Source organism: Camelus bactrianus, chromosome 13, assembly GCF_048773025.1.
Source record: "Camelus bactrianus isolate YW-2024 breed Bactrian camel chromosome 13, ASM4877302v1, whole genome shotgun sequence".
Lineage (NCBI taxonomy): Eukaryota > Metazoa > Chordata > Mammalia > Artiodactyla > Camelidae > Camelus > Camelus bactrianus.
In genome coordinates, this window is record NC_133551.1 from 52,799,353 (window position 1) to 52,817,670 (window position 18,318).

At 50.1% G+C, this 18,318-nt stretch overlaps 1 long non-coding RNA gene across 1 annotated transcript; it reads left to right on the forward strand.

The window, feature by feature from the left end:
- Positions 1-1,342: 1,342 nt before the first annotated feature.
- On the forward strand, positions 1,343-16,586 carry LOC141579610 (uncharacterized). The gene is made up of 2 exons (XR_012511340.1): positions 1,343-2,141; positions 15,129-16,586. It is a non-coding gene; the product is annotated as an uncharacterized LOC141579610 (long non-coding RNA).
- The last annotated feature ends 1,732 nt before the right edge of the window (positions 16,587-18,318 follow it).

The following is an 18,318-nucleotide window of genomic DNA, read 5'->3' on the forward strand; positions in this document are numbered from 1 at the left end:
AGGGCTGAGCCTTCACTGTCCCGGGATCCTGGGCTCTCCATCCAGGAGCTAGGGGCCTTTGGGGAGGTTCTCAGGACCAGCTGAATGCTTAGGCATCAGTGCAGGCCAGGATGGGGGTGGGCAAGCCCAGTCCCTTCTTGCCAGACATTAGCAGGGGGTGGAGGGGCTGGGCATGGCTTTGTGCGGGACTGGCCTGGACACGGCAGAAGGCAGGGGGCCGGACTGCCTGACCTCCTGTGAGGCCAGAGGCTACAATTCCTGAGTGATTCTCCCCTCTGAGCAGCTCTCCTGGGAAAGCTGGCAGGTCTGGGTCAAGGGGAGGGAGTCTGGTATGGACCATATTCAGGGGCGGATTAGCTGGGGGAACGGCTCCCACCAGCAGGGAGGGGAGAGATAAAGCCTGTGAGCTGGAGAAGGGGGGCCCAGCACGGAGACATTCCCTCCCCTGACCCCAGGCCCGTGCAGAGCCGTTTCTGTGATGGGGGAGGGGGCTGCCCCCTTTCCCAGGGTACTGGCCGGCCGTGGAGCCCAGCACTTTCTCAGGCCCTTTATTAAATTTCTCAGGAGCAAGAGGGGAGGTTATCCCTCCCCCTCTTCCCCAGGCTCCCCTCCTTTTGTCTCCCTCCCCAGGAGGGTTGGAAAGGAGCTTTTCTCATTATTGTGGTTATTAAAAAATAAATGAGCCAGGGACAGAGACACACACACACCCAGAGACAGAGACAAGCAAAGAGAGACAAAGAAAAGACAGACTGATCGAAGAGGGAGGTGGGAAGACAGAGATAGAAGGAGGTTGGCATAGAGACTGAGAGCCCAAGAGACATAGATGGAGAAATTCGGGGCAGCTTGGTATAGGTGGGGGAAAGGAAGCATTGGAACTTTCGGCTGTGTTTCAAGTCACACCTGGTGCACAGCAGCATGGCCTTGAGCAAGCTCCCTCATCTCCTTGAGCCTCACTTTCCTCATCTGCAAAATGGAAATAATAGTTCTTATTTTGTGGCATCACCTTGAAGTGTAGAAATAATGTCTGTGCAATCCTGAGTGCAAAGTCTGGAGCTTCATAGATGCTCAGAACATGGCCTTATATATATATATTACATGTTGTGTGTGTATATGTGGGCGGGGGACAGTGGCAGTGAGAACTCAGTGGTGCCTGGTAAAGTGCCCACGGCCCATGGGGCAGAACTGGGAGTGTCACGTCGCCTTCCCCAGGGAATGACTGTTATAGGGTCCAGGCCCCCTTCTTGTTCCTCACCTCACTTCTCTGAGCCAGTTCTTGGCTCCTAAGCAGGGAGGAAACTGGGGTCAGAGATTGTCCATCTCAGGTTGTTTTTTGGTTTTTTCTTTTCTCTCCCAAATGAAAGGGTTTGGAAGCAAACAAACTTGGCGTTGAATTCCAGAAATTTACTACAAATTTTTTTTAAGGGTAAAGGGCTAAGAATGTTTATCTCATAGGTTTTTTTTAAAGAGCTTTCTTGAGTTATAAAATTCTCTAGTAAAACCCAGCTGCTTTAAGTGTACAATTTGAGGATCTTTAGTAAATGTACAGAGTTGTGCAACTATCACCACAGTCCAATTTCAGAATATTTCTATCACTGCCCCCACAATATCCCTCATGTGCATGTAGCCACTCTGAATCTCAGGCACCTACTAATCTATTTTCTATCTTTATGGATTTGCCTTTTCTGGACACCGCCTATAAATGGAACCATATAGTACGTGGTCTTCGGTCTCAGGTTTCTCTCACTTAGCATCATGTTTTGAGATGCATCCGTATTGTAGCAGGTAGCAGGCCATCACCCCTCTAACTACTGAGTAGGCTTCTGTTTATGGGTGCACCCCATATGCTCCATCCATTCACCAGTTGATGGACACTTGGGTTGACCACAGGGTATTTTAAGGGTTAAATAAGATACTGTGTATAGTGATTAGATCAGTCTTGATCAGATAACTTTAAATAGATTAAGGAGAGAGAAACAAATTTCTTTGCAGGCTTACCAAGCACCAGTCAGAGCTGGGAGCCCTTACAGGAATTTACTTCTCACATCACCAGGCTGGGGTAGGTAGTACTATTATCCTCTCTGCTTTAGGGAGAAGAAAAGCACAGCTTGGAGAAGGAACTGTCTTGTCTGCGGTCACACCTGGTAAGTGTGGAGCTGGATCTGAGCCCAGGTAGTTGGCCCCTGCCCTGCGGCAGCCACTCCGCTGTCCAGGACCTGCCCACAGCCCCCGAGGAAGCATCAGAGGCAGAGCTGGAATTCCTGCAGGCCCGGGGCTCTCAGCACCCAGCCATTGCCTCCCCCCACCCACGGAGCCTGCTGCTGCACTAGCTAAAAGTTCCCCCAGGTTTTCTCTGTCCTCTCCATCCCTGCGGAGTCTCCAGGCATGGAGAACCTACTGTGTCAGGCACTGCTTCCCAGGTGTTGCATTCACGATCTACTTTATAATCTTTGGCACCCCTTGAGCGTTGCTGTGAAGGCTCAGAAAGGTTCAGATACTTGCCCAAGATCACACAGTTTGTGTGCAAGTAAGTAGTGGAGCCCAAATTCCAGTGTTTACATCTGTTTGATTCCAAAGGCCCTTCTCTCTTTCCCTCCCACTGCTCCCCTCCCTAGCAGAGGCTGGAGCTCCACATCTGGCTCCCAAATGACCCCTCAGGAGGGAAAGTGAAGGCCTGGGGACCCTGTTGCAGGGGAAAGAGGAGAGAGGAGGGGGCTGGAGAGGGTGGGCAGAGGGACGGATGGGCCTTCTCTCCTCTGGCTCCGAGGCCCTCCCTCGGGTGGCGGGGCGCTGAGCCACCCTCTCTCAGCTTCTGCTGGGAGGGAATGTGCGTCTCATTAGGCTGGCGTTGGGTTTTGCAAACCGCGCAAATTGCGAAGGTTTGGGGGTGTGAGTGAGTGCGCGTGTCGTGTGAGAAGAGCAGTCAGGCCTCTCCCACCTCCCGGGGTGACTCCCAGCACACTGGACAGTTGCTGTGCCCCCAGCCCTCCCTGAGTGCCGGCCCAGGGGGACAGGGAACGGGCTTCCTGAGGGAAGTCCTTTAGAGCAGGAGCTGGTAGAGCTTCATCTGCATCTGTCTGGAGGATGGAAGAGTCATCCAGCCCTGGGCTCATCTAGTTAACTCCCCTCAGATTAGGGCTCCCCAGGGCAGGTCTGGGCCCCTCAGGACAGTCTTCCAGGACCAGGTCTCCATCCTCAGCCTTTCCCCACACCCAGCAGGAGGACAGCATGGGGGCTGCAGAGCCAGTGAGGGTAGGGGGCAGGCTGAACCCCGCCCTGTTCCACAATGCCAGGTTCACAGTGGAGAAGCTGTGTAATGAGCGTGTAACTGAGTTAGGGCCACGGGAGCCTCCGAAGGCTCTGGTTTCCTCCCCACCCAGCGGGTCTGTCTGGGTGACTGCGAGGGGGCCCGGATGCTGCCTTCTCAAAGGTTCTGAAATCCTCTCTGTGAGTCTGAGCCAGGCACCCCCTGGGGACAGGGCAGGGTGTGACTGTTAAGCCGCTGGTGTTCCCATCACATCCCACAGCATATACACGTCTGTCACAGCTGCATAAGCACCCAGAGACCTAAGTGCGACCCTCACTCCCAGTTACTGACTCGCGCATGCGCACACCAGCATCAGCGTCCCCCGCGCCCCACAGCCCCGCAGACACACAGATGTCTGTACTTCCAGTCCACCCACACAGAATGCCGTGTACTAATACACAGGGACACACACCGCAGCCACTCTATGTAGTCACTTAGAGTCACTGACACACGCTTCTGGGGCACACGCTCAGGTACGCACGTGTCAATAGGCACATGCATAGATACACACACCGACGCCCGTAGCAGACACACTCAGGTGTGTCCTCATTCTCAGGGCAGGGTTACAAGCAAAAAACCCTAGGGTTCCAGCACTGGAAGGGACTTTGAAAATGCGCTTGTCCAGCCCCTGCCTGGCGGGCCCTCCCCAACTCTCCCCAGCGGCTGCAACCCACAGAGATACGCAGCTCTCGGTCTCAGCTCCAAGGTCAAGGAGTTCTCACGACATCTGACTTTTGTCAGATGGACCTTGCTGCTCTGGTCCTTTGGGAACTGCCTTAGGTTACTCAACCTGAGGTGCTGGGGCCTGGGGCTGGCTCTCAAAAGAAAGGATCTGTGAGGGTCGGTGGGCGGGTAGGAGGATTCTCAGAGGCCCTTGCCAAAGAGAAGCATTGGTTTGGATCAGGGAGGATACCTTGTCTCATCCAAGCTGAGAACGTTCGGCTTATTTGCTCCGACAAAAGCGGGAGGAGCAAGAGGCCCTGGCACCTGTCCCCATGATGCCCTCAGCAGAGAGGGAAGAGGTGGGGTGGGGACCAAGGCAGGCACAGGTCAGCATACCTGAGCAGGGTGGCTGATCTGGTCCCCCTAGTCTGGGCAGGAGAACTTAGAAGGGAAAGGCGGGGGCCTGGGTTTTGAGAGGGCAGGGAGGGAAGGCACCGGGATTGTGTAAAGGGAGAGGCCCCGCCTGTAAGAGCATCCGAGGCCAGAGGGACCAGAAGGATCACCCTGAAAGTGATCTAGAACAAGACTTCCCTCTATTGGGGCCCGAGGCCTGAGCTCCAGGTCACTTGGGCTCTGTTAATTACTCCCCTCGTTCATTCCTGGGGTAGAGCCTTCCACAGCTCCTGGACTGCAACTTATCTCTCTGTATTGTAACCAATTATCTGCCTCCTTCACTAGATGGTGACCTTATTTTATGTCATTCATTTGTTCACTCATTCATTCATTCAGTCATTTGTTACTACCTGCATAAGCTGGGGCCATTAATTCTCTTCTCTAAAAGATGGATAATAATAGTACCCTCCTCAGGACTGTTAAGATTGAATGAGTTATTGTATGTGTAAATCTCATAGAACATCACCTGGCACATGGTAAATGCGTGGAAATGCTAGCTTAAAAGAATGTACAGTCGCATACCAGACCCTGAAGGCTGGGGACATGGCAGTGAGTAGGGGTGACACAGAGCTCAAATCCTTAGGGGCCAGGGGGTGGGATGGGGTGTCATCCTTGATTAAGTAGTCACAGTAACATATGATGCTTGTTTGTAGTGGGTGAAGGCAGGACTTTAGGGGAGCACAAGTCATGGAGTCCTAACCTGGGCAGAGGATTGGAGAGGGGCCCCCTGAGAAAGGGGCATTCAAGGTGAGACTGAAGGGTGAGGAGGAGTAGTCAGGTAAAGAGCTGGAAGAAGGGTGTTCCAGGCAGAGGGAAGAGCATGTGCCAAGGCCTGGAGGGTAGGATGTCTAGATCACTGTTATAAACTCCAGGATTTAGCCCAGAGCCTGGCCCAGGGTAAGCCCTCAGTTGTTATTTGCTGGATGGAATATTGATCTTTCTCTAGTTCCTTCAGTGGACACTCACACTTCATTCTGTGGAATTTGTAGCAACCTTGCGAGATGGGAGCTAATGTACCCCATTTCACAGAGAGACACTGGGGCCAGCAGCTTGCAGAGGTGGCCAAGGTTACACAGCTGGTGGAGACTCAGGATGCTCTGGCTTTGGAGGGTCACGGGAAGTTTTCTTTTCTACTACCACAGAGGACCCCCGAACAGAGACCCAGGCATGAACTGGCAGGCTGGGGACAGGCCCTCAGGGCCCTCCCTTTGAGATGCAACCCCTGTGATCTGAGATCAAAATGCCTGGGGCCCAAATTTCTGGGCCACCCTTGTCCATCCTGAGCCTGTGGTCTGACCTTCTTCCATATCCAGCCTCTTGCTTGCCTTGCCTAAAGACCCTATTGCTTGGGGCCCACCTCTTCACATCTCTCTTTCCCTGGAATTCCTGGACACTGCATCTGGCTCCTGTCAGAACAAGGCCTCCAGGTCTCCATTCTCTGGGCAGCGCTCAGGAACGTGTGTCTGCAGCTGCAGCAGATGTGGGCCTGGGCCGAAGCCATCATGAGGGGTGAGGGCGAGGCCTGCCAGGACACCCCATGTCCAATACCCCTCTCCAAGCCCCTGCCTGCACATCACCCCGCTACTCAGCCCTGCTATAATTTTATCAGACCCTTCAAATGGACATATCTGGGGACAGGAAAGGCAGTGTGCCTTCCTTTAGAAAGCTAAAATCCAGGAGGAGAACTCGTGTGCATTGAGTGCAGAGGCCAGGCCCAAGGAGCGCAGGGCCAGGGGCCAGGGTTCCTATGTGTCTGAGGGTTTCTCAGGCCTGGCTTAGGCCCTCAGGCCCATGTCTAACCAACTGTCAGCCTGTTTCCAAATTAAAAATGTCTCTACCTTAGGGTGCCAGGTCTCCCTCCCCAGAATGAACACCAAGCCCGTGACACAAATAGGAAAACTGAGGCCTGTGGATGCTAGGAGGCGCTGGGTGCAGGTCTGTCTTCCCATCCTTCCCTGGCAGGGGAGGGGAGACTGGTGTGTCTCTCTTTCCACCCACCCATCCTCGGGCCACTCTCAACCCCCAGCCCCTCTCAGTGCTCCCCAGAGCCCATCTCCAGCGACCCCCTTTCTGGGAATGTGATGAAAGCTCTATTTATTATGCTTCAGCTCGGACAGTTGTTTCAGATGTTTCCAATTCGTTAGCCTGCTCAGACATCTGTTCCTGGTTGAAGTTAGAGAAGAGAAAGAAAAAAGGAAAACTCCATGCGTTTCGCACACCCTCACTCAAAAGCACATGGACTGGGCCCCCCCACCCCCAGACCCTCGCAGTCCTCCCTGCATCCTTGACACACTCACACCCCACTCACTTTCACTGCACACGCCCTGCTTCTCAGCTTCCACAGATGTGCTCAAACCCAACACACCCAGTCAACACCGCCCCCCCAGAGTGCACGGCTCTGCACCTGTCCTCTTGTGGACCCGCCACCCAGGTCCTCCACTGTCTCAATACCTTACAGGTCACAGGTGAGCTTCACAGCTCCAGAGGTAGGGGGTGGGGGCAGATCAAGTCCTGGCTTCCAGTCTGGACGCTGACCCTCTGAGTCCAGTGACTGTGCTGAGTCCTCTGAGCTTCAGTTCCCTTGTTTATAGAAGGATGTCCTCTCCTTCTTTACTTCATGGGGCTATCGTGCTGGTTCACATCTCATGGGTGAGCACCTGGCCTGGTGCCTGGCAGTGAGCGGGTGCTCCTGGACCAGAACACGGGTCACTGTCACTGCTGCTACTTCCGCCTTCCCCTGCACACACGCACACCCACACGTGTTTGGTCCTATGCTAAGTACTCGGGCACAGAGTGGGACTGAAAGATCTCTAGGTTCCCTGGGGACCTTGAAGTCCTGCGAGTCTTGATTCCCCCCTCCCCCTCCCCACCGATGCATGCAGCTGGACGTGCATGCCTGCTCAGCAGCCCAGCCCAACACACACACACACACATGCGCGCGCGCGCGCACACACGAGCAGGCATAAACGAAGGCACGTGTGCTCAGGAGCAAAACCTCCCCCAAATACAATCCTTAACATACGCACATTTCCCTACACACTCCACCCGCACAGCGCACAGCGGCACTCTCCTCCCAGCTCATCACACATTCATACACAGCCCCACACACTGGACCGCCCAGGAAAGGGCTGGGGATTAGCTAGGTAGGGAAAGGTCTGGGTTCACAGGGACCAGGGCTAGAATGCTGGGGTGGGGTCTGAGGGAGGAAGTCCTCCTCTCTCCAGCTTCTGAGCAGGCTGGCTGCACTATTGTGGGGTTGGGGTAGGGGGGACAGCCCCACCCAACTCGGGACCTGGGGTAAGCAGGGCAGAGAGATGATAAACACCTCTCTTAATGCCTGGCCATGCTCACCCCGGTCACCCCACCTCTGGAGGAATCCTCAAGCAGCTCCAGGTGAAAGGGAGGCTCTTGGGGAAGGGGGTGAATCAGTAGGATGAAAGGTCAGGGTGATGACTCCTCTGCCTGGATGGTCCATTGGTTGGCACCTCCTGTTCACCAGCCCAAGTCCCCAGATCTGGGCCATGAACTTGGAAACAAGAGCCCCTCTGTCTCTGCCCTCCCACCTACCCCAGTCCCCACCAACCACAGGTGGATTCTATCATGGCCCAGCCAGACCAACCCAGGGCCGCCCCTGCTTGGGGTGCACAGGCAGGCTCAGTCGACCCTCCACCAGGCCCCCGGAACCCCAAGTAGGGTGTGCATAGCGGTGGACTGCTGTGGGGCAGAGAAGCTCCGACACCCAGAGAGCGAGGAGGGGAGTCTCCAAGGCCACTCTGCCCCCGCTGAGTCCCCCAGGCCAGCCCTCCTTCTGTCCGCGAGCCACGGCCCCTGCTGCCCGCACCCAGACTCCAAAGCAGGTGGGAAAGGGGTTTTCCTTGCTGGACCTCGATGAGCCCAGAGCAGCCAGTCTGGCATATGTGTGTGTGTGGTGCGGTCTGAGGCCCAGCCCCGCTGCCAGAGGCCCCCAGCTCCTTTCCCTTCCCCGTCCAAGCTCTGGGCTCTTAGGCAAACTGAGGACTCCTTCTCTCCTCTGTTCTTGGAGTCAGAACAGACCCAAGTTCAGATCCTCTCAGCTGCTAACTTGCTCTGTAATTGGGGGCAAAGCTCTTCACCTCCCTGAGCAAGCTTTGGTTTGCTCCCTGCAAAACAGGCAGGACATAGGCTTTGTGGTGAGGACCCACTGAGAGCATGCCACCAAAGGGCCTGGCCCTCAGTAGGAGCTGAGTGAGAGCTTGCTGACTCCATCCTGCAGCCAGGAGACCTATCCCCGCTCCGCACCCTGGGGAATTTCTTCCTTCAGCAGACATTCCCACCTGGGCCTCTATCCCAGTAGGAGGGGTTCTGCCTAGATGAGGAAGGGCAGCACCTCCCACCGAAAACCTCCCCGGGCTCTCCCAGTCTTCCTTCGTCAATCCCCTGAGTCCAAAGGACCATGGGCTCCTGGGGAGGAAGGGATGCCGCTAGGCAGCAGGCGGTGCTGGTGACGCTTGGAGCTGCCCAGTGCCCTCTGATGGGGATCTCTCCTCCCAGCCACAGGAGGCCATCAGGACATGAGCCCTGCTTCCCCTCCCCATTCCAAGGCACATGTTACTGCTCTGCTTTTAACTATTGCACATCTGTAGGGGTTGCAGCCATGCATCCACTCTGTTCCTTTCCTCAAAGAAGCTTTTACAGGTATTTGAGCTGAAGTCAAGAACTGTGGAGGAAAGTGAGCAGGCCAGGAGAGGGGAATAACCCAAGAAATAACATGTGGGAGGAGAGGGTAAGACAAGGCCATACTATGTGCCAGGCCTTGTCTCAAGGCAATGTACATGTTAGTCTGTACGTACCAGAATTTAACTCCATGAGGGCAGAGATTTTTCTCAGCTTTGTTCAGTGTTGTAACCCCAGTGCCCAGTCCAGCACTCTCAATATATAGCAAACAAATGCATTTATACCTTTTATTCTCTCATAACTCTATGAGGCAGGTGCAATCATTAGCTGCATGTTATAGTATCTTCATCTGAGGCTCAGAGAGGTTAAGTGACTTGCTCGAGGTCACACAGCCTAGTAAACAGAAAAACTAGGCCTGTCTGGATCCTGAAAAATGATTTATTAGAAACCTGCTTTGTGCTCAGGGCCCTGACAAGGATCTGAGAGATCTGGGAAATATCTGAGGTCCGGTCACTGCCTACTTTTGGGGTCTCATGGTCTAACCAGGAGAATGGATGTATACCCAGGAGCCCCATGGGGCAAAATAATGTAATCTGAGGTAAGGGGCAAACAACAGTCTGGGGGAATAGTTGCAGTAAATATGACCAGCAAATAATGAATAGTCTCACCATCTAAGGATCTTATTCAAATTAAGGGGAAGACCCTCACAAAAACCTCAGTAGATTAATGGACAAATGATATGGATACAAAATTCTCAGGAGAGAGTATTACTATATATCAACTACACCTCAAAATTTTTTTTAATTCACAGGAGAGAAATTATAAATGTTTAGTAGGAGACATGTGTAAAATATATTCCATCTTTTAAATTATCAAAGAAAGGCAAATTAAAGTAGTGATAACATTCCTGCCTATCAAATTAGCAAAGTTTTTTTTCCTTTAAAGAGAATACACAGTGTAGGTAAAATCATCATGAAAAGGACAACCTCAAACACGGCCACCTTGAATGTAATTTGGTGCAGCCACTATGAAAACAGTACAGAGATTCCTTAAAAAACTTAAAATAGAGTTATCATATGATCCAGCAATTGCATTCCTGGGCGTCTGTCCAGAGAAAACGCTAATGTGAAAAGATACATGCACCCCAGTGTTCACAGCCGCACTATTTGCAATAGTCAAGACATGGAAGCAACCGACATGTCCACTGACAGATGACTGGATAAAGAAGATGTGGTATATTTATACAATAGAACATTACTCAGCCATAAAAAAGAATGAAATAATGCCATTTGCAGCAACATGGATGGACCTAGAGATTATCATACTAAGTGAAGTAAGTCAGATAGAGAAAGACAAATACTGTATGATATCACTTGTATGTGGAATCTAAAAAATGATACAAATGAACTTTTTAACAAAACAGAAAGAGACTCACAGATATAGAAACAAACTTACGATTACCAGGGTGTCGGGGGAAGAGATGGGGAGGGATAAAATGAGAGTTTGGGACTGGCAGATACACACCACTATAGAGAAAATAGATAAACAACAAGTTTATACTGTATAGCACAGGGAACTATATTCAATATCTTGTAGTACCATATGGTGAAAAAGAATATACATGTAGAACTGAATCACTATGCTGTATGCCAGAAACTAACAAAACATTATAAATCAACTATACTTCAATTTTTTAAAGAAAGGCTATTGTAGAGAGTAATGGAGAACTGTTGAGAAATTTCAGGTTTCTTAAAGCCAGGGATCACTTCCTGGCACATTGCTGGCACCTCGTCAATCAATCAATCATTGAGAAATCATGTATATGCCTGCTTTACAAGCAACCTATCAGTTCTCTTAACAACCCTGTAAGGGGGGAAATATAATTACCGCCAATCATAAGGAAACTGAAGTTGTCAAGTTCAGGAGACTTGTCAAAGTCACAAAACTAACAGGCGGAGCTGAGATTTGAGCCCTGGTTGAGTCTGGCTGCAAAGCACTGGGTTTAGCCACTTGGTCCCGCCATGCCGTGGGAGAACATACTCACTAACTCTCGGGTGCTGGAGACAAGAGGTGGGGAGGTGACTAACCAGGTGGGGAGAGGTCAGGAAGGTGCGGACTTCTTCCAGAGCCCTGAGATGGGTGATGGGAGGTGTGGAGATTTGGAGCTGGGCTGCCTAGAAGAGGTCAGCTGGGTCAGAGACAGAACTAGAGAGATGGGCCCGTTTCTGGGGGAAGAGTAATCTGACTTTTTCTAGGTTGAATTGAAGAGATGGCAGGCAGCTTGAAGTATTGACTGATATGAAGATCAGAGAACCAAGCTGGAGGTGCATCAATGAGGGAGCCAGAGGACTAGGGGCTAGGAGGATGGAAGGGCAGCTGGAAAAGGAAGAGTGTTTGTTGAGGACGTGGTATGTGCCAGAGTGTCCTAAGTGCTCTGTTTTATGGCAGACATGTTTTGGGATGCCTGCCCAGTCACACTCCTTTCTTTGGAATTGCCCTCTATCCACAGTCCCTCCTGAAGGCTTGTGCCCAGGCAGCCACACATGCCCCATGACATCATCCCACCCACAGGTGATGGCACCAGGGGTCAACAATGGACTCATTGCGGGGGCCATTGGACACTTTCTCCCTGGAATGGCCTGAGACCCAGGGAGACAGAAGTAGAGACCAGGTTGCCATGCTGTAAATCACAGGAGTTAAAGCAGAAGAAGCTGGTCTTCAGAGAGAAAACACAGCTGCACAGACAGAAGTGGTGATCAGGGGCCACGTGGCCCCACAGAGGGAGAGATGGAGAGTAATAACTGTCACCTTCCTGGTTCCCAGAAAGCAGCCCATCTCTCCTGCATTTTGATTCCTCTCCTTCATACTCACCAGTTTATCAGTCATAGCATTCTGATGAACCTCCTTTCCCGTGAGCTGGCTTGAGAGGGTTTCTGTTCTTTGCCACCAAATGACCTTGAATTAACGCATGAACATTCTATTATAAGCCTAAAGTGCCTGGTGTAATGCTTGGCTCATTATTGGCAACAAAAAATGGCAGCTATTATTATCTCATTTAGTCCTCCAAGTAATTTGATAAGACAGAAGGTATTACTATTATGCCCACTGGAAAAATGAGGAAACTGAGGCTCACTGATGCATTCAACAAATACTAGTTGAGTTTCAGTGCCGGGAATACCAGAGAGACAAGATCCTAGCTTTGGGGAGAGTGTAGCTCAGTGGTAGAGCGCATACTTAGCATGCACGAGGTCCTGGGTTAAATCCCCAGTACCTTCATAAAAAAATAAATAAATAAATAACCTAATTACCTCCCTCAAAAAATAAAAGGTTTTTAAAATTTTATTTAAAAAAAAAAAAAGATCCTAGCTTTGAAGATGCCTGTATCCCCATGGGGGAGACAGACAACAAACAAATAAATAATAAACAAGAAAACATCAGACAGAAATAAAGTGCTATGAAGGAAATAATATCAAATGGTCTGTTAGAGCTACTTGAGGCAGGAGAAAGCCTCTCCGAGGAGGTAACTTTTGAGCCGAGACATAAATCAGAAGAAGGGCAGGCCATGTGCGGACCTGGAAGAAGGCCACTCGAGGCAGAAGGAAAAGCAAGAGAGAGACTCTCTGGCAGGACTGGGTTTGGGGCTCTCAGGGGACAGCAAGAGGCCACCATGGACAGTGCTGGTGAGCAGAGGTGGGCCACTGAGGGTTCTGCGAATCAGGAGAAATGCTTGGCCTTAATTCTAAGTGCAGTGGGAAGACTTAAGAGTGCCGTGCTAGGCAGCCCCCCAAAGATGCCTACGTGCTAATCCCCAAAACCTATGAATATGTTACTTGATTTGGCAAACAGGATTTTGCAGATATGATTAAGTTAAGGACCTCAGTGGAGAGCTTATCTTGAATCATCCAGGTGGGCTTGAAATCATCACGAGGTTCCTCATAAAATGGAGGCAGGAGGCTCAGAGTCAGAGAACAGAAGTGATGACAGTGGCAGAGGTCAAAGTGGTGCAAGGAAGGGGCCCTGAGCCAAGGAATGTGGGTGGCCTCTAGAAGATGGAAAAGGCAAGGAAACAGGTTCTTCCCTGGTGTCTCCAGGAGGAATGCAGTCCTAACAACCCATATTAGGCTTCTGACCTCTAGAACTGTAAGATAGTAAATTGGTGCTGTGTTAAGCTAGTGAGTTTGTGGCAATTCCTCACAGCAGCAATAGGAAACTCATGCTAGTGCTATAATCTGACTTATATTTTTAAAAAATCACTCCAGCTGCTGTGGATTTGGGAGCAAATGGGAAGCTGGGAGACCAGCATCACCAGGCAGGTGATGACGGTGCCTGGACCAGGGTGATGGGAGAGAAGACGGAGCCTTATGCATGGATCCAGACACCCTCTGGAGGTAGAAATGCAATGGCTTGCTGATGGAGCAGATGTGGGGAGTAAGGAAAGATGGCACCCAGGACGCCTCTGGGTTTTACCTCCAGCAGTTGGGTGGCTGGAGGAGCTGTTGATTGAGATGGAAAAGACTGTGGGAGAAGCAGGTTTAGAAATGTCAAGGGACATGGATAAGGTCACCCAGCCAGCAAGTGGCAAACCCAGGACTAGCACCTGGGTGTCCTGACGCTCAGGCCCAACATGTTTGGGTCTGTGAGGATGATCTCACTAAGGAGAAGATTTTGGGAGATTTTTAGTTAACATTTAGTTTACATTTAGTTAACACTTACTGTATGCATTAGTAGAGTTCTCCAGAGAAGCAGAACCAATAGTGGGTGTGTGTTTGTGTGTGTGTGTGTGTGTTTTAAGGAGCTGGCTCACACAATTGTGGGGGCTTGGCAAGATTAAAATCTTCAGGGTAGGCTGAAGGCTGGAGACCCAGGAAAGAGTTGGTGTTGCAGTCCAAGTCCAAAGGCCACCTGCTGGCAGAATTCCTTCTTGCTCAGTGGAGGTTAGTTTTTATTCTACTAAGGCCTTCAGCTGATTGGATGAGACCCACTCACATTATGGCGGTTACCTGCTTTCCTCAAAGTCTTAAATGGTAATCTCATCTTAAAAAATACCTTCACAAAAACATCTAGAATAACGTTTGCACCATGGCCTAGCCAAGTTGATACATAAAATTAACCATCACACTTACTTCTCTTACTATCGAACATTGTGTTTTTTTATCTGTATTAATTCCTGGTCAAACAGAAGGGTAGAGGGCCAGGTATAACTTTTAAGGGCTGGGAGGAGAGGTAGGCAGGACAAACAACAGGAACCAGGAGGGCAGGGAGAAGCATTCCAAGAAGGATAGGCTATAAAGAGCTGCAGAGAGATTGAGAAGGAAGACAAAGGAGTTACAGAACGCGACCATTAGGAGGTTGTTGGAGACCTTAGCGACGAACCTCTCAGGGAGAGTGAGGACTATGAAAGGAAGAAGGGCTCTTTCACGTGCAAGCAATGGGAACTCAAGTCCAATAGGGAAGCAAGCTAGTAAATGATGACAAAATACAATGTCCAGTGAAATAGAAAGGAAGCTGTGAGAGGGGATTATGGAGAAGCTACTTGGATGGAGAAGACAGGAAAAGCCCTTTGAACAAAATGATGTTTAAGCTGAGATTGGAAGGAAGAAAAGAAGCTGCCCACTTGAAGGGCTATGGGAAGGGTGAGCCAGCAGAGGGCCTGTGCAAAGGCCCTGAGACAAGGAAGAGTCTGTCCCCAGTGATCAACGAGTTGAAAGAAGCTCAGTAAGACTGAAGCCAAGAGAGGCGCTAGATGAAGCCAGAGGGATGTGGCCTTATAAGGGATGGTGTTTGGATTTGATTCTAAGTGCGATGGAAAATCACTGGAAGGTTTAAGCAGGGGAGCAAGTGATGGGATCTGCTTTATCATTTTAAAAGTTTACTCCGGTTACTGTGTGGAGCCTGTGTGGGGGCGGGGTACAGACAGAGGGAGAAGGAGGGTATGGTGGGGATCTGGAGGTCTATGATCTCAGGGATGGAGTGGTCTGGGTGAGACCAGAGGGAGTGGCCACGTAAGCAGGAGGTTCAAGTGAAGTAGACTATTGACACTGTCTGGGACGTCCAGGAGGTGTTGGAAGTGGCACTGACATGGAGCATGAGGTCCCCGAGATGATGCTTGCACCTGTGATGGAGAAGAGGACCTTGAAGCAGACATCAAAGTCCTGCATGACCAAAGAAGGCACTGGAAGTCACATGGCAGGTAACCCAGGTGAGGAGAGGAGGGAGGCAGAACAGTGGGGATGGAAAAGAGCAGAAGGGTTCGGAGAATGGTGCAGGGAGGGCCATGAAGGCAGGCAAGGGGATGAAGGCCGATGGCTCATGTGCCTCGTGGGCAAGAATGAATAGGTTTTCCAGATCCTGTGGGGTGAGGGCTGTGGCATCCCAGGGGTGAGTTAGAGGAGCCCAAGCTTGGTTACAACAAGGTAGAGGAACTGGGAGGGTGGGTTTATGGTGGTCACCAGCTTGCAGAGGACACCCTGGCCCTCTGGAAGGGATGGTGAAAGAGAAAAGAGGAAGAGTAGAGCCGTGGTCTTTGGAATATCCCCCCTTACCCTCTCTCACTGTGGCCCCTCACCCCTCCAGAAACTCTCCTTCAAAGCCAGCCTTCCAGGAGCTGCCAGGCACTCTTTCGAAAGCACAGTTCCATCCTGCCTCTCATCCACCTCAGAAACCCCACTGCCCTCAAGGTAAATCCTTGCTCTTTGGCCTGGTACATGAGACCCTCGTGGAAGGATCTCATCTGCTGCCCTCCATCCCACCTCTCTCATCCTAAATCCCCACAAAGCAGAACTATTTATGGCCCTAAGGGAATCATGATACATCAGGCCTCTGGGCCTTTGCACATGCCAACCCCTCTGCCTGGAATGCCTTTTTCATCTCCTGGGCCTAGAAAATGCCAAGTCTTTCAAGAGAGAATCAACTCCTTGGAGAAGCTTTTCTGACTCTGTCAAGAAGTCACGACCGCCCCTTTCTTTGTTCCATCAGTCTTCTTCATCTACCTTATCTTATAAACCTGTCTCCCCCACTAGAGCAGGAGCTCCTTAGGAAGATAGTGTGATAGTCATTTCTCTAACCTCCATTCCCAGCCCAGGGCCTGGGATAGAACAGCAGTTAATAGTTATGAATAACAGGACAAAATTATAGCTAATGATAAGAGCCAGCATGTACTAATTACCCACTGTGACTCCTAGCACTGCGGTAAGCTATTGAAATGCATTACCTTATGTTATGCCCCTAAGAACTGTGGTGGGTCAGATAATATTACTATACCCATTTTACAGATGAAAACACTGAGGCTCAGGGAGGTGAAGTGACTGGCCCAAGGACATTGAGCTAGCTGGTGGTAGAGATGGACTTTAAACTCAAACAAGGCTAATTCCAATGTCCGTGGAGTGGACTTAACCACTCTCCTGCATTGCCTCCATGAAAGGGAGGATGACAAGATCTCAGCAAACAATGGGGTCATGGAAACTAAGGTTTGTGGGGTGGGGGAATCTGCAATAAATTGACAAAAACAAAGCTATCTCTTCTTTGAATAACAGTGTGATTATCAGCACCGTTGGTTGCCTACACAAAAGCCCATTTCCCCTTCTTCAATGTTGTCAAAATTCTGCTTTTGTCTGTGAACACCCTTCCCCACATAATTCAGGAAAATCTGGACTGGTTTAAGCTAATTTTAGTAGCATCATCCCTCTTATCTGTGATTTGTTCAGTGATGGGCTTATGATCCAGTTAGCTCCTTAAAAATTTTTAGAATTGTGACAAAATATACATAACTCAAATGCTATCATTGTAACCATTTTAAAGTGCCACTTAACTAACTCTTTAAAAAGAGACAGCTTTACTGATTGCTGGACTTGGTTGAAGATGTAGTGTCTGGAGCTGTGGCAGCCATCTTGTGATCATGAGGACAGTGGCCAGCATACTGATGATGGTAGAATGAGGCTGTAGGAAAGAAGCTAATATGGTTCCTCAGCTGCTGGATCATTCCTACCTCAGCTTTTCCTGATACATGAGATAATAAACCACCCTGCTGTCTAAGCCATTTTGAGTTGGTCTTCCATTACTTGTAGCTGAAAGTTTATTGATACTGACTCTGCAAGTGGTAGAATAGTTCTTGCCTGACATAGAAGATGACATAAAGCATAAGGAACTTCACTAATTTCTGGAAGCTACTGCCCTGGCTTGGGTCCACTGATCTTTGGTCTTCTAATGAGAATGATGATGTTGGTCTGGGTGAGTAGTAATAGTGACCTGGGACATGATCTGAAGAAGCCTGCAGGATCTACAAAAGATAAAATCCTAGCCGTCTAGGGTTTCAATTTACCAAACATCAGTAAATATGTCCGTGGGATTATAAGGCTGACTCAGACACAGTCTTTGCCCTTAAGAGGCTCACACTGCAGTAGGAGAGATGATTGCAGGCGAGTGATGAGTGATGTGAAGGTCTACACGAGGTCCAGAAGCTGACATTCAAGGTGTGATAAGAGAAGGATCAGAGAAAAAGGCATTTCTAGGCAGAATAACCAGCACATGCAAACTCAGGGCGTGAACATAACTCTTTCAGGGAAATTACAAGTCATTTAGCATACTGGGAACCGAGCTGGCTATTTAAGGGTCGTGTATCTCTGAGCAAATTCCTTGATGTCTCTGAAGCTCAGAATTCACATTTATAGGAAAAAGAAAAAAAAGTAAAATGGTTGCAAAATTAGGTAACAGAATTTACATGCAAAGCATAGTACTTGGCATATATTAGGTGCACAAGAAAAGCTCTTTATTATTCATCCATTTTTGTCACCTGGTTCTAATTCATTATCTTCTCTGACCCAGGTGGCTTTCTTCCCTTTCTCACTCATTCCTGAGCCTAGTAGCGAGGCCCCCCAACTCCCACAGACTTTTCCTCAGGCAGGAAATCCGACCCACTGCCTGGCCTGGGACAGCTTCTAGGGCTGGGTGGTTTGTGTTATTCATTCTCTTCTCTCTCTCTCTCTTTTTCCCCTAAATGCAACAAAATAAAACCAAACAAAAAGCCCAACGCCTGGCGTGGCTTGTCAGGGAGTTATGCAAGTGTGTAAAAAAATAAAATAAAATAAACATTGAGTTTTCAGCATTTGGGGCTGTTTGATTAGGCAGAGAGCAGAGCCAAGGGCCGGTGAGATGGAGGGAAAACTCAGGGCAGAGGGGAGAGGGGAGGGGTGGGGTGGGGGGAGGAATGAAGGAGGCCCAGAACCAACTCAGCAATGGCTGTTTGCCCC